General features: G+C 45.5%; 1 long non-coding RNA gene across 1 annotated transcript; it reads left to right on the top strand.

The window, feature by feature from the left end:
• Nucleotides 1-1,029: 1,029 nt before the first annotated feature.
• LOC122376083 lies at nt 1,030-4,148 on the top strand. The gene is made up of 2 exons (XR_006255517.1): nt 1,030-1,524; nt 3,520-4,148. It is a non-coding gene; the product is annotated as an uncharacterized LOC122376083 (long non-coding RNA).
• The last annotated feature ends 9,513 nt before the right edge of the window (nt 4,149-13,661 follow it).

Genomic DNA, 13,661 nt, shown 5'->3' on the forward strand with positions numbered 1-13,661 from the left:
TTTCGGTCGAAAATGACAGAACATGACGTCACTCTGACGTCATTTGTGGCCAACCTATGATAGCCTCTGGAAAAAGTTTTAGTCACAATGTGTAAAATTGATGCCCGGAGGGGTCCTGAAAGTTTGGTGGCGATATCTCCAGCCGTTTAGGAGATATCGACCGAAAAGGACAGGGGGGTCGTTTCGGCCCCCCCTACGGGGCGCGGGTTTTAAACATCGACCTATAGGCTGCATTGGAGCTTAGTTGATGTCGGTTTCATTGTAGCTCGGACTATTTGACCACAGCTTCTCATGTATGCGTATGTATTTATCATTAGTTGCAAGTGCGATAAAACTTCATTTGAAGACAAACGCAAAATTGTTTTATGCCCATTTCGCGGTTGAGTTGTTGGAGTCTGCTTGCCGTTTGATTTTAGCTCAAACGCTCTGTTTTCTCGTAACTACACTACCTACGCTTTCTTTCTATCGAAGTGAAAGCATTATGTGACTAATTTATGTCCCTCTGAATTGTTTGAATGGCTGATGGCTTGTTGCGCTACCGATCGTGGATTGAAACCGGGCAAATATATGCGTACAAGTGCATCCAATATCATAACTGCTATAAAAGATTGAAAAGCAAAGCTAGTGGATGAAAAGTCAACATCAACATACGACATGATCAGTTTACTATGGCTGAAGTTTTAACAATTTTACATCATCTCCCTACATTCTAACAACACAACTATCGCGTTTCAGCAATGCTGTCAGCAAAAGACCAAATTGCACACAACCATAAAACAAAAATAAACTCAACACCCCACTAATGACATTTTTGCACAATCATAACATCTGCTCGTTTTATCGATACATATCGATTTACAATATACATACATGTAATTTCGCATCAACCCATGACCTGCACTATTTGGATTCCTACACCTTGACGGCGACACTACGCGGAAAAGATACACTCTATCTAACATCGTCATCTGGATTGTTCCCATGTTTATCACACGGTTCACACAACAGCTGGCGTCTCCCCAGTCCGTCTCAGTCCGATACGGCTACCCGAGTCAACGCCTCGCTTCAGTTCGTCGTCCTAGCTCCAAGTCAGTCCCTGCCTAAGTTTCTCGCTTTGTTACTTTCCTCAGAACCCCGATTTAGCACTTCCCATAAGCTACGGATCAATTCCCCGCCTAACTATCCCGCCTCGATTCCTTTCCTCAATTTTCTCGCCTAAGCTTCCTCCAAAGCTCCCCGCCTCAGCACTCCGTATCACCATGACACTTCGCCTTTCACCTATCCTACTGTTTACCCTCTGTGCTGCGGCACAAACCTATGATTGTCCCGATGGCTGGACAGGCGTCAACGCACTCTGTTATAGGAGTCTTCCAGGGCCGGCGGATCAACCCACAGCACAAGCTATGTGTCAAGAGGAGGACGCAGCAGCCGTGCTGCCATCTATACACGACCTGGCAACCAATAGTATCCTGCTGGGCCTCTCTGGCAATCTGCCCTTCTGGACGGGACTGACCAATGCTACTGGTGAGAATGTTCTGAATGTACTAAATGTGAATTTTGAATGTATTGAATGCACAAAATGTGCCGGATACCAAACATACCGTTAGATTATACTAAATATGCCAAAATTACGATACCTAAATTGGCAATATTACTTCTTTATTACTTTTCTTTTTGGGTGAATGACCTATGCTTACTAAAAAGTAAAGAAAGCAATAATAATGTAGTCCTAAAATGAATTAGCTCATAAAAAAACATATATCATGAACCGAGTTAAGTAGATTTGCAGAGTGTGACTTTTTTATTGACACACATGACTTTTTCAATACAACCGTTTGCAGCGTTATGATTTCAGGACATATAGTGAAAATGCTAATGATGCCTTAACCCGCGCGGGGCTGGGGTCTCCAGCCGAACGCGCGGGGCTGGGGGGGGGGGTAAATTTTACCCCCCCCCCTGTTATCTCCCGAACTAATGGTCCGATTTGGAAAATTCAAACGCCAATCGAAAGCTCTCATCACGAACTACTAAATACATGTACTTAATTTAAAGTTTGAGGTCAAGGTCAAGGTCAGGTCAAGGGTACAAATTGCAAGTTTCTACAGTATCGGCCTTGCACCGTAGTTGCCGAAGAATGGAGTCATGGACTGAGACTGATCGCCCAAAACGTGTTCTTAGGCTACCAAGACAATATTAGTTGCATACAATATCATTCAGAGGTCAAGGTCAAGGTCAGGTCAGGTCAGGTCAGGTCACCAAAAAACAAAATATAGAAAAGGGCATGTGCGACACATGTTTTATGGGTCATTTTACTCATAGAATTCAATAGGCACACTCAATAAATGATATGGACCACCTCTGGATGAATTTCAGGTCGAGGTCAGGTCAAGGTCAGGTCAAGTGAGGTCAAATTTTGAAGTTGGTTGTTAAGGCCTAAAAAGGTGTCTATCTGATGCAGTTTTTCACGGCGAATCGAATGGTGCTATTTTTGTTTCCGTACGAGGTCTAGAACTTCCAAAAAAGTCATTTTTCAAAAATTTTGTGTGTCGTGACGTCATAAAATTTTGAATAACTCCCACATTTTTGAACCGATTCTTCTAAAATTTGGTATGTAGGTGCACATAGACCACTTCTCTGACATATATTCCGGTTTTTTCGATAGACTCCAAATTTTGGATTTTATAATGATTTTCCCAAAAAAATCAGTTTTTTGAAAAACTTTAGGCCAAAATCCAAAATTTTCAAAAAACCGAGATAGCCATTTGATAAACAAAGTAAAATTACGTATATCCTTTTTTGTTACGTCTTGATTCCTTTAAAAATGAAGATGTTAGCGGCGTTTGAACTTTTGCCGTTTTTGAGCCGAAAATGGCGAACATGACGTCACTAAAACGTCAATTTCTCAAAAATTTTCCGACGGATTTCGCTCAAATTTTCAGGGAAGGTGTCAAATTGATGTAAGAAAAGGTACTGAAAGTTTGGCGGCGCTGCGCGCCGCCGTTTTTGAGATATCGTAAAAATTCGCGAGGGGGGGTAAAATTTACCCCCCCCCCCCCAGCCCCGCGCGGGTTAACACCTCGCCATGCACATATGACGTCTTCCATCGGAATGGCATACCTCGTTATCATATTATTCTTCTACTGCCTAATTCCTTCACTTTTTAGTAGGTACTGAGCTATTAAACATATATTTTGTATCATTCACATCACTATTCACCATTCACTTATGACACCCACTATCGCATGACGCCATCAAATATGTCTACTACCATCTGGTGTTACCAATATGCCTATGACTCACACGCGGGGGCGCCGCCATGGTTTTACCTTTAGAGCTGCGATCGGTCCTACCAAAAATACACACTCCTAAAAATAAATATGCATTATAGAGACGAAATTATTTTCGGGGAACAGACCCCCGCAACTCTCCCCTGGCGGAGCCCCTAATGTCACGAATTAACCTATGACATCACGCACTAACCAATGACGTCATGCACTAACCAATGACGTCACTCCTCAGGTGGCGGCCAGGGACAGTGGAGCTGGCAGGACGGCTCTGCCACCGATTTCTCCAACTGGGCTCCGGGTATGCCGGTTCTGGATAACGGCAGAAAGGGCTGTGTGTGGGTTTATGAGGGCGATGGTACGTGGAGTAACGCCCAGTGTAACCTCCTGCTTGGGGATGTGATGTGCCAGCTCTGAGCCGGTGGTGTGACGTGACGTCACGTGTCGTGACGTCATATGATATGACGTCACATGCTATGACGTCATATGGTGTGGTATATGCTCTGACGTCACATGTTATGACATCATATGCTGTGGTATCATGTGATGCAACGCCATATGAAATAAAGTCTTATGGTTTGACGTCATTTGGGGTAACGTGCGTCAACTCTTACGGACAGCACAAATGCGTCCTAATTCTTCTCCAAGTCGTGTAAAAAAAAAAAACAGGATTTCGTCCTGGGTGTCATGCATTGTGTCGTCGTATGGCAGCACTGACGTGATGACGTAACATGTTGTGACGTCATGAATGATGGAGGTGTTGCGGAAATGATATTTGTGGTTTGATTAGGTATGTGAAAGGTAAAAAAAGCTGTTTGGGTGAAGTAAATACAGTGGATGTGGTCAATAGCTCACAAAAATAAAGTACAAGTTCTTTTTTCTCGAGAAGTGATTTGCATTGCGGTCGTTATTTGATTCTTCGAACTTTTAACCCTATTCCTGACGGGGGGGGCCTCAGAAGCCCCCCCCCCTGAGGTTTTTTGGTTATTTCTCCCAAACGCGTTCAGCTAGGAAGCTCAAATTTTCTGACATTTCCTAAAAGGCTTCTACGCAACATGTCTGAAAATTTTGAGTTGATCTGACCTCAGGTCAGGTCACCAGAGGCGGTTTGGTGACCCTACCTCAGAAAAGTTTGCAATCACGCCAGAGCTAGAGTTTTTGACCGATCAATTTCTTCTCTTCAGGCTTTAGTTAGGGTACCAGTATGTGCAATTTGTATATCTCGGAATTTTGATATTGGTGACCTAAGGTCAGGTCAGTTTTGCGACCTCCCCATTATAAGTCAATGGGGGAAAAATCAACTCCCTGTTTTTACCACTAAAACGGGTCGGAATGATCCCATATACCATACATGACTTCATATACGATCAACCTTCACTACCTTGAGGTCTGTTTTGCTATTGGGCAGCTGTGAGGTCATGTGACGTCATCAAAGGTCACCAAAGGTTTTTGGCCAATAACTCCGTACAGGAACAAGATACAGACGCGTGGGTGGTCTCATTGTGTTCAGCTCGTCAAGACGCATCGAATGATATACTTGATGACCCCGAGGTCACGTGACCTGAGGTCAACCTTTGACCTTGACCTTTCGAGGTCAACATATATATCATTCCGACAGGCGTTATCACAAGTGTATTCGCGGCCATTGGGGCGACGTAAGAAAAGAAGAAAACAACTGGCCCCAAGAACTTTAAATTATCAGTTAGCATGCATCTTTTCCTTGATCTGTAGAGAATTTACCATTAATTGCTAGAGAAAATTGCATTTAAAATCTTCCATCTATGTGTTGTTTTCATCGTTTGCACAATATGTTCTTTTTTAAGCTAGAAACACTAATTAGAAATAGTTCCCGCATCATCAAGAACAAAAGGGAAGGCTTGAAGTGAATACAATAATCTTAACGGTGTTGTAATCTATGTGAACACACTTCTAAAATTGCCTGTAGAAATATTGAAGGCAAAAGTTCAACTTTTTCACAAGACTGATGTCTATAAACCTATTCAACGTGTGACAACTCAGCCGGTATTTCGTCGCTTACAGCCCAGCTTTCCCTAGTGACCGATAGAGGCGCTGCTATCGATGTCCGCCCGTGCCGCCTAACGCGATGTGGATTGACGAGAGGATCACGATGATGCCCTTAGTTTGTTCCTATCTTGACTAATTCGAAAGGGACGCCATTTAATTGCGTCCCAGAAAAGCTGTTTCTGGCACCTAAAAGCTGACTCGCCCCAAAATTGGTCCTCAGCACCTATTTGGTGGATACCAGCACCAATCATGGAAAATGACCTTAATTAGCTGTTTCTGGCACCTATTCATCGGTACGCCTTATTCTTTTTTCTGAATCTGGCACCTAAATGCTGAGCGTAGCACCAATCTAGTAGAAAAATGAACTACTGGCTGGTAGAATCATGTTGTTCTGGTATAATGACCCCTGGAGTCTAGCCTAAAGGTTGCCAGTGCAGCTACACTCTAAGACAGCCTCGAAGTGATCTCAGCATTGTATATGACGTTTAAGTAAGCAAATAATATTAATTTGTTTGAAAAAACAATGTCATTTAAATATTTAAAAGCATTTATTTGTAATGCTTAAAGGGATTAGGGAAACATTTTTGTGAGTAATTGTCTCGATTTTGACCATTAAAACGGGTATTGTATTTTTTGACGTCATCAAATAGCTCCAAAAAAGAAATGTAATGTTTTCATTCCGTTCAAGGCCGCTGAAGAAACGCGGGATCTTGCGTGGGACATTGTCCGTCGTTTGCCGCGCAGAGTTGTGCCGTGGTTGTGCCTTTTTCATCCGTTTCTTACGTATGGCATATGTGCGCATGAAGCTTTGATTTTGTTTTTGGCTATGGTGTGGCCGGTCAGTCAAACGCCCCTGTAGAAACCGGATGCTGCGTTTGATCGAGATGGAGTCAGACGATGATTGCAGAAAGCTAATAATATTGAAAAGAAGACAGGTTGTGTGGCATGTCTGTTCAGAGTTGACATTTTGCTTTACTCCAGTTTATGACCTGAGAGCCTGGCTGGAAGTGACGGATCCAAACTTGTCACGTTAAAATGGCTGAGGGTGCAATAATCTCTACACTGAAAACCAAAATGAATCTTCTGATGCCCTGATCATTGAAGTCTATACCCCAATTATTCCCTTTTGATCTCTTCATTATACCTATGGGGTATATTCATGGAATCGCAGTTGGCTTCATATTCCCATGATATTCCCTCGACCTCCATGAACTATTGATTCTCTTAATAAGCTCTTGATATCACCCTGTGAGAACCATATTATGCCATTGATACCCCAAATGCTTCTGCATGATTCCGTGCGTATAAGATGCTGTTGATACCCCAGTCGCTGATAGTTATGCCTTTATGATTCTCTATCTATTCTTGCAATATACCCTTTCATTGCCCAGAGGGTATCTTGCCGGAATCACAGGGAGGCTCATATTCCCTTGAGATGCTTTCATATTCTTCTGCTATGCTTCCTTTGCCTGATTCTTTCAAAATACTCTTGATATCACCCGAGTAGAACCATAGTATTCCTCAATGATTCTTCGTTGGAGGCATCAGGAACGCGTCAAAGGTCCGCCATTTTTTCCGCCATTTCCGGTGATCAGTGAAGAGCGGTGTTGGGTGCTGTGTGGTTGCGAGTGGTGCCATTTTTAGGCTGGAATTGAGCCTTATTGAGGGTGAGTACCATCCTTAGCAGGAACTCATATGACGATGAAATGCTTGGATTGACTTAGGCCCTTGAATTTTCATATGTAGTGTTCTTCTAAGGTTGCGTGTACTTGTGCTTCTGATGTCTAAATGAGATCATTACTATACAGCATTATATTTGTTTAACCCTCGCCCGCACATGGGGGGGGGTGGTTGCCACCCCCCCCCCCCCAGGTAGTCTTTCTGCTCTGCACTCAACATTTTTAGAGCTAGAAGTCTGATTTTTTTGTATAGCTGCTCCTCTATCCTTTCTTGATGTCCACTGAACATTTCAAGTTTCTGTGATTTTTGGTTTCAGAGATATGACCTTGTTTTTCAGGTCATGTCATGACCCAAATGGCCAATTCTGAACATCTTGCGCTGGCTATGGGCCTTGTGAGCTTTTGACACTTTGATTTCGGCCTTTTTTGCTAGTCTTACCTCCCAACTATCATGGAACATGTTGTTCGACGATGTACAGATGTCAAGGTCAAGGTCAAGGTCAACCTAGGTCATCTAAGATAATTGCGTTTTAGGTAAGCGGAAATTACTTTTTGTCAAGTTTTTTGACTACATTTTTGGTAAAAGCTTCTCAGATCATGATTTCATGTAATATGGACACAAAAACAATCGGTGCACACATAAGTATACACACAGACACACACAGACATACAAACACATATTATTGACCTTGACCTAACTTGACCTGACATGACCTCAGCAGCAAAAATCTGGTCGGGTAGTGTGACAAAGAGGTTTTAGCTGGCTTGGCACCAGAAAACAGCATCGTCATCGGTATATCGATAGGCGTTATCACAAGTGTATTCGCGGTCATTGGGGCGACGTAAGAAAAGAAGAAAACAACTGGCCCCAAGAACTTTAAATTATCAGTTAGCATGCATCTTTTCCTTGATCTGTAGATAATTTACCATTAATTGCTAGAGAAAATTGCATTTAAAATCTTCCATCTATGTTTTTTTCATCGTTTGCACAATATGTTCTTTTTTTAAATAGAAACACTAATTAGAAATAGTTCCCGCATCATCAAGAACAATAGGGAAGGCTTGAAGTGAATACAATAATCTTAACGGTGTTGTAATCTATGTGAAGACACTTCTAAAATTGCCTGTAGAAATATTGAAGGCAAAAGTTCAACTTTTTCACAAGACGGATGTCTATAAACCTATTCAACGTGTGACAACTCAGCCGGTATTTCGTCGCCTACAGCCCAGCTTTCCCTAGTGACCGATAGAGGCGCTGCTATCGATGTCCGCCCGTGCCGCCTAACGTGGTAAGCAGCGCACTTGATATCCAAAGTTGACCCAAAATAGCAACATTTTTTAGTTTGACCTGACCTGGAAGGTCAATGACTGACCTGAGAAGGTAAAAATGGGTATCATTGGATTCGTCTCTTCCCAAAGAATCTTTTTGGTCTTTACCGCTAAGCTCTATCTCCAACAGGAACGAAATGGCGCGGGGGGGGGGGGGTGGCAACCACCCCCCCCCCCCATGTGCGTTCTAGGATGGGAAAATGGCATGTGCGGGCGAGGATTAAATAGGTAGGTACCCAACTGTTGAACATCGTTGTTCTGATACACGTTAACTTCTTACATATCGAGTATAAGCGAACCTGTTCAACCAATCTTATACAAAATGCATTGGGGGGGGGGGATTGCCTCATACTCTTGAGTATGTGTGAGCATCCCTGGACCCGTCAGTGTGAATAAAAAATATTCTCAAATGAGTAAGTGATAGGTATGTCCGTCGTCCTCCTTGCCTGATCCACAGAGGACACGGCGCTGGTACTGCTGCGCCTTCTGGGTGAGTAGGGAACGGTCGTCATGGAGGCGCCAGCGGCGACGATGACACGTCCCCTGATACACGAGCGGGAGACGAGTTAGACATCGTGGTCGAAGAAACAGTGGTGGCCAGCGCCCAGTGCCTTGAAGAGGCACTCCTTCTCTTCGGGGTCGCCTACTACGTCTTCAACCAGAAAGTGTCCCGTGCATCGCGCTCCACGATGTGGTTCATCGTCCACGACATCATGGTGCTGCCGGCAGAGTCAACAGCGACGGCGGACGCGCTGAAAAATCTGTCGGTGCTGACAGCATAGTGTGCCCGCGCAGTGAGGTAAGCCCAGGGGCGGAGTGGAGACGGGGTGATGGACGGAGATGATGGAGACGGACGTGATGGCCCGCCCCACAGGGAAAGGGGTCACAAGCGGCATGGGCGGGCCTGTTGACATCCTGTGGCAGCCCCTGGGCTACGTTGTCGGACTTTCTTGAGGTCAGGGAGGGGGAACTCGTAGGAGCCACACGCTCAACTTTCGTTGTGTAGCAAAGGTGGGAAAAACCACGCCATTTGAAGGGGCACCGGTTGTTTTGCGACTCCTTCGTAAGAGTCGCAAAACAACGGTCATCGTAGAAGAGCCAGCGGCGCTTCTCGTGTGTCATGTGTTTTTTTACGGCCTGGATCTCAACATGTGATATGACATTTGTTATTTTTTTGTTATGGTATGAGGCGTGTGCGTGACGTATGTTTAATATGGATAGTATGTACAAATTGAATGTCTCTTGGCAACTAGGAAGCTGTGATTTTGAAATGAATGCAGAGGCAGTTGTCTTTCCAATCAATACAGTACGTTTTTCTTATACACACAAGCGTATCGTGGTTGCTGTTGGTGTGGCTGAGCGTCGATGGCATGGGCGGATCCAGGAAATTCAGAGGAAGGGCGAAGGTGGTTACATAAATGGCGTCTCTTACCTTTGTGTGGGTAAAGAAATCAGTGCGCTAGGTATCTCATGGGGATCTCACGAGGAATAGCATGACCCCGCGAGCCCATCCCTTGATCCGCCGCTGCGGAACGAAGCATCAATGGGGTATAAAAAGAGCATCAAAGGAGCATCAATGTGGTGCATAGAGAGCATCAAATCAGCATCAATGAGGTATATAGAGAGCATCAATGGGGTATGTAGAGAGCATCAAAGGAGCATCAATGGGGTATATAGAGAGCATCATAGGAGCATCAATGGGGTTTATAGCAAGCAGGCACGTACCCAGGATTTCGCCCAGGAGGGGGCCACCTGCTTTCGAAGGGGCCCCCCACAGTGTATAGGGCCCCCTAGGTTCCCCGGGGGCCCCCGGGAGTCATGAGGAATCTTTCGATGGTGGGGGGGGGGGGCATAGTGGGTCCGGTCTCTCCTGCAGACGTAGGTGAGAAAACGCCACGTGTGTGGGAAAACGCAATTCAGTTCTTTACAACCTAATGTAGCATTTGGTTGTGATTTCTCGTGTTCACCTTCATCAAAGTCAATTAAAACGGTCTCTGTATCGGTCTAAGCCTTGAGAAAATGTGGAAAATTGGAAAGTAAAAATATTTTTGCTTGAGGAGTGTGCATGAAACGCACGGCATTTTATGAGCGAGCGCCTCAATTACTGAACATCCTCCAATTCCGGATATGTAGGTATATAATATAATAGTGGGGAATAAATGTCTCGTTATCGGAATTCCACTATCTGGCAACTAGCCCTATGTAAACGCGGCTATTATATGTTTCACTAGGAATCGAGCGCAATTGTTCTTTTAGCCAGAAAATAAATGCTTGGGTAATTCTGGGACACTCTGTATTAATTGGAGGAATAGGACTTAGGAGGAAATGCGATTGCAAATCGACCCACATCCCTGTGTTAGCCAATGACGCCTTTGGGGCCAAGGTTGGGGGTGTTCAGTTTAGCCTTTTTGTTTTTCTGTGATATCTCTGGCACCGTGAAAGATATTGGCTCCTTCAGATGAGTGCCTACTCCAGTCACTACTTATATCCAGTAGCCAGTAGCCACTCAGATGATTTGGGATCAATCAGGTGATAAGCGTACTTTCAGACGACCCGGGGCCCCCAGTCGACCAGGGGTTCCCAGGCGACCAGGTCCTCCAGATGACTAGGGGCCCCACTGCCCCAGGCGACCAGGGCCCTCCAGGCGACCAAGGGCCAATGCGATCAGGTCCCCAAAGCGATCAGGGGCCCCCAGGCGACCAGGGGGCCCCCATGCGACCAGGGGGCCCCATGCGACCAGACCCCCGGCTACCAGGGGCCCCCAGGCGACCAGGGGCCCTCTAGGTGACCAGCGGCCCTCAGGCGATCAGGGGCCCCCAGGCGACCAGGGGATCCCAGGCTACCAGGGGCCCAAGGCGACCAGGGTCCCCCAGGCGACTAGGGGCGACCGGGGGCCCCAGGCAACCAGGGGCCCCATGCGACCAGGCCCCCCGGCTACCAGGGGCCCCCTGGGCGACTAGGTACCCCCAGGCGATCAGGGGCCTCAATATCATGCGACCAGAGGCCCCCCATGCGACTAGGGCCCCCTAGGCAACTAGGGCCCCCAGTCGATCAGGGGCCTCATGCGATCAGAGGCCCCCCATGCGACCAGGGCTCATGCCAGGGGCCTCATGCGACCAGGCGACTAGGGGCCACAGGCTATCAGGGGCCCCCATGAGACCAGGCCCCCGGCTACCAGAGGCCCCCTAGGCGACCAGGAGCCCAGGAAACTGGGGGCCCTTGGATGACTGCAGGGGCCCCTCGGGTACCCAGGGCACATAAATGAAACTTTAATATCAATTTTTCTTCCGAGTAAAAGACGTTTTATCCAGTGTTTAAAAAACATCCTGGGGCCTGAGGGGCCCCCTGAGCGCCGAAGGCGCTCAGGGGGGGGCCTTGGCCCCCGTGGCCCCCCCCCCTTGGGTACGTCACTGATAGCAAGCATCAAAGGAGCATCAATGGGGTATATAGATAGCATCAAAGGAGCATAGATTGGGTTTAGACGGAGCATCCGAACTATGCTAGGGGGCATCAAAGGGGCATAGAGGAGATTCAAGGGGAATACACTAGGCATTTCGTAAGAATAATGGAGGCATAACCAGATAATCATTTTGATTCCACTTCGCCATCCAACAGGCATATTAGGGTAATAATGTTGGGATATTGGGGGTATCTAAGGCCAAAAAGGTGCTACTTGAAGTATATTACGGGAATAATTGGGGTTTCGTTTTAGACCATTCTCCTAATATCACACCCCCGGAATCATTTTAGTTTTCAGTGTAGTCTCTACATAGCGGGCTGGTATAGGAGCGTCTTGCTATGCTGCACCATAGCTGGCTAGTGATTCTCTTTTGGCTAGAAATGGCATTAATCATTATCTCCACTGGCGAAAATGGCACTTGACATCACCGAATGCAACGTTCATGTTGTTAGGATACATAAAATCAGGAAGATTCCGCGAATTAGGTAGGCAAACGTGGTATAAAATAGGTGCTGGATGTTTTGGTTTTGGTGCTGAATCAGCAAACAGCAAATACGGAGTTCAACTAGACGATCTGGCAACTTTAGGCTGTGTGGAAGCAATTAGGTGCCAGATTCAGATATTAGGGTCGAATAAGCATTTTGGGGCTGATCAGCAATTAGGTGCCAGAAACAGCTTTTTAGGGACCAGAAACAAATATTCCCCATTCGAAAGTTATTCGAGAAAAACTCTCCATATCTAGCGCCGCCATTTTGACTTTTTCGACCCCTGTGACGTCATCTTTGACCTGACCTGAAAATGACCTTAGTAAAAATTGTAGATCTTCACCGTGCGTATCCGATGCCGTTTACCGTTTGTCGCTGCGATGTGTAGTTTTTGAGATCTGAAGGGGGGGGGGCCGAATCGGCCCCCCGCCAGTTTCTTGTCCCGGCGGAGCCCGCCAGGAATAGGGTTAAATTGATGAGTTGCTGTTTTTCACAAGGAAAACGGATATTGTTAATCATTATCATGCTTCACAACGATGCTGCTTTTACTCATTTATAGGATCGGTCGTTTTTTCGTAATGGTCAAAAATCCCGAAAACAGCTAATGTTTTTACTCACCACTGACCGTAGCAGACGAACGCTTAACTGCTTCACTGACCTTATTCATTGTTATTTTACTCTATAATTCCAATAGCTTGACTGAATTGCATACAAACCCTGCTTTCAAAACTGTTTTACGATCCTGGGAATGCCCTCTCACACTAAATACTCGCCAAGTGGTACAGCAGCCAGCGGGTGCACTAAGATAGAGGAAAGGTCTGTTCACTGCACCCCTTATTGCACCACGCCTTAGCAGAAAATAAAAAAAAAAACGAGGGGCATTGGTCATAACAGAGATAACAACGAAACATTAACAAGTATGAATGCAATTTTATTGACATTATAGTGCCATTAGTCATAGCTGATGGCAAGGATCGAGAAGTGAATTAAAATTTTAGTGTTACTTCGCAATCTACCTTCGCTGTATTTCGAAACCAAGAAAGAGGACATTTTTTTTGCTGTTTTTATTTAACACTTTTACGAAGACAATGACATGTCACCACTATTGGCTCTATTTTGATTGATAATGGTATCAGGAAAATCAGATCGAATTACACAGCGCAGTTATGAACGAAACCACCATTGAATCGGGATGACAGCGATAGCTGCACTGCACTTACAAATGCATTTAAATCAATACCGTGAAACTGCTGCGACAATTGATGCCATTTAATGCAAATCATCTCAAATTACACTGCACTGGAAACAGGACAGATATGTAAGTTACATGTTTTGATGGGATTTGCCCTGGCACGATATCGATATCGTGTCAGGGCAATCATCCCATCAAACATGTAAC

The sequence above is a fragment of the Amphibalanus amphitrite genome, unplaced genomic scaffold (genome assembly GCF_019059575.1).
Source record: "Amphibalanus amphitrite isolate SeventyFive unplaced genomic scaffold, NRLGWU_Aamphi_draft 002010F_arrow, whole genome shotgun sequence".
NCBI classification, from domain to species: domain Eukaryota; kingdom Metazoa; phylum Arthropoda; class Thecostraca; order Balanomorpha; family Balanidae; genus Amphibalanus; species Amphibalanus amphitrite.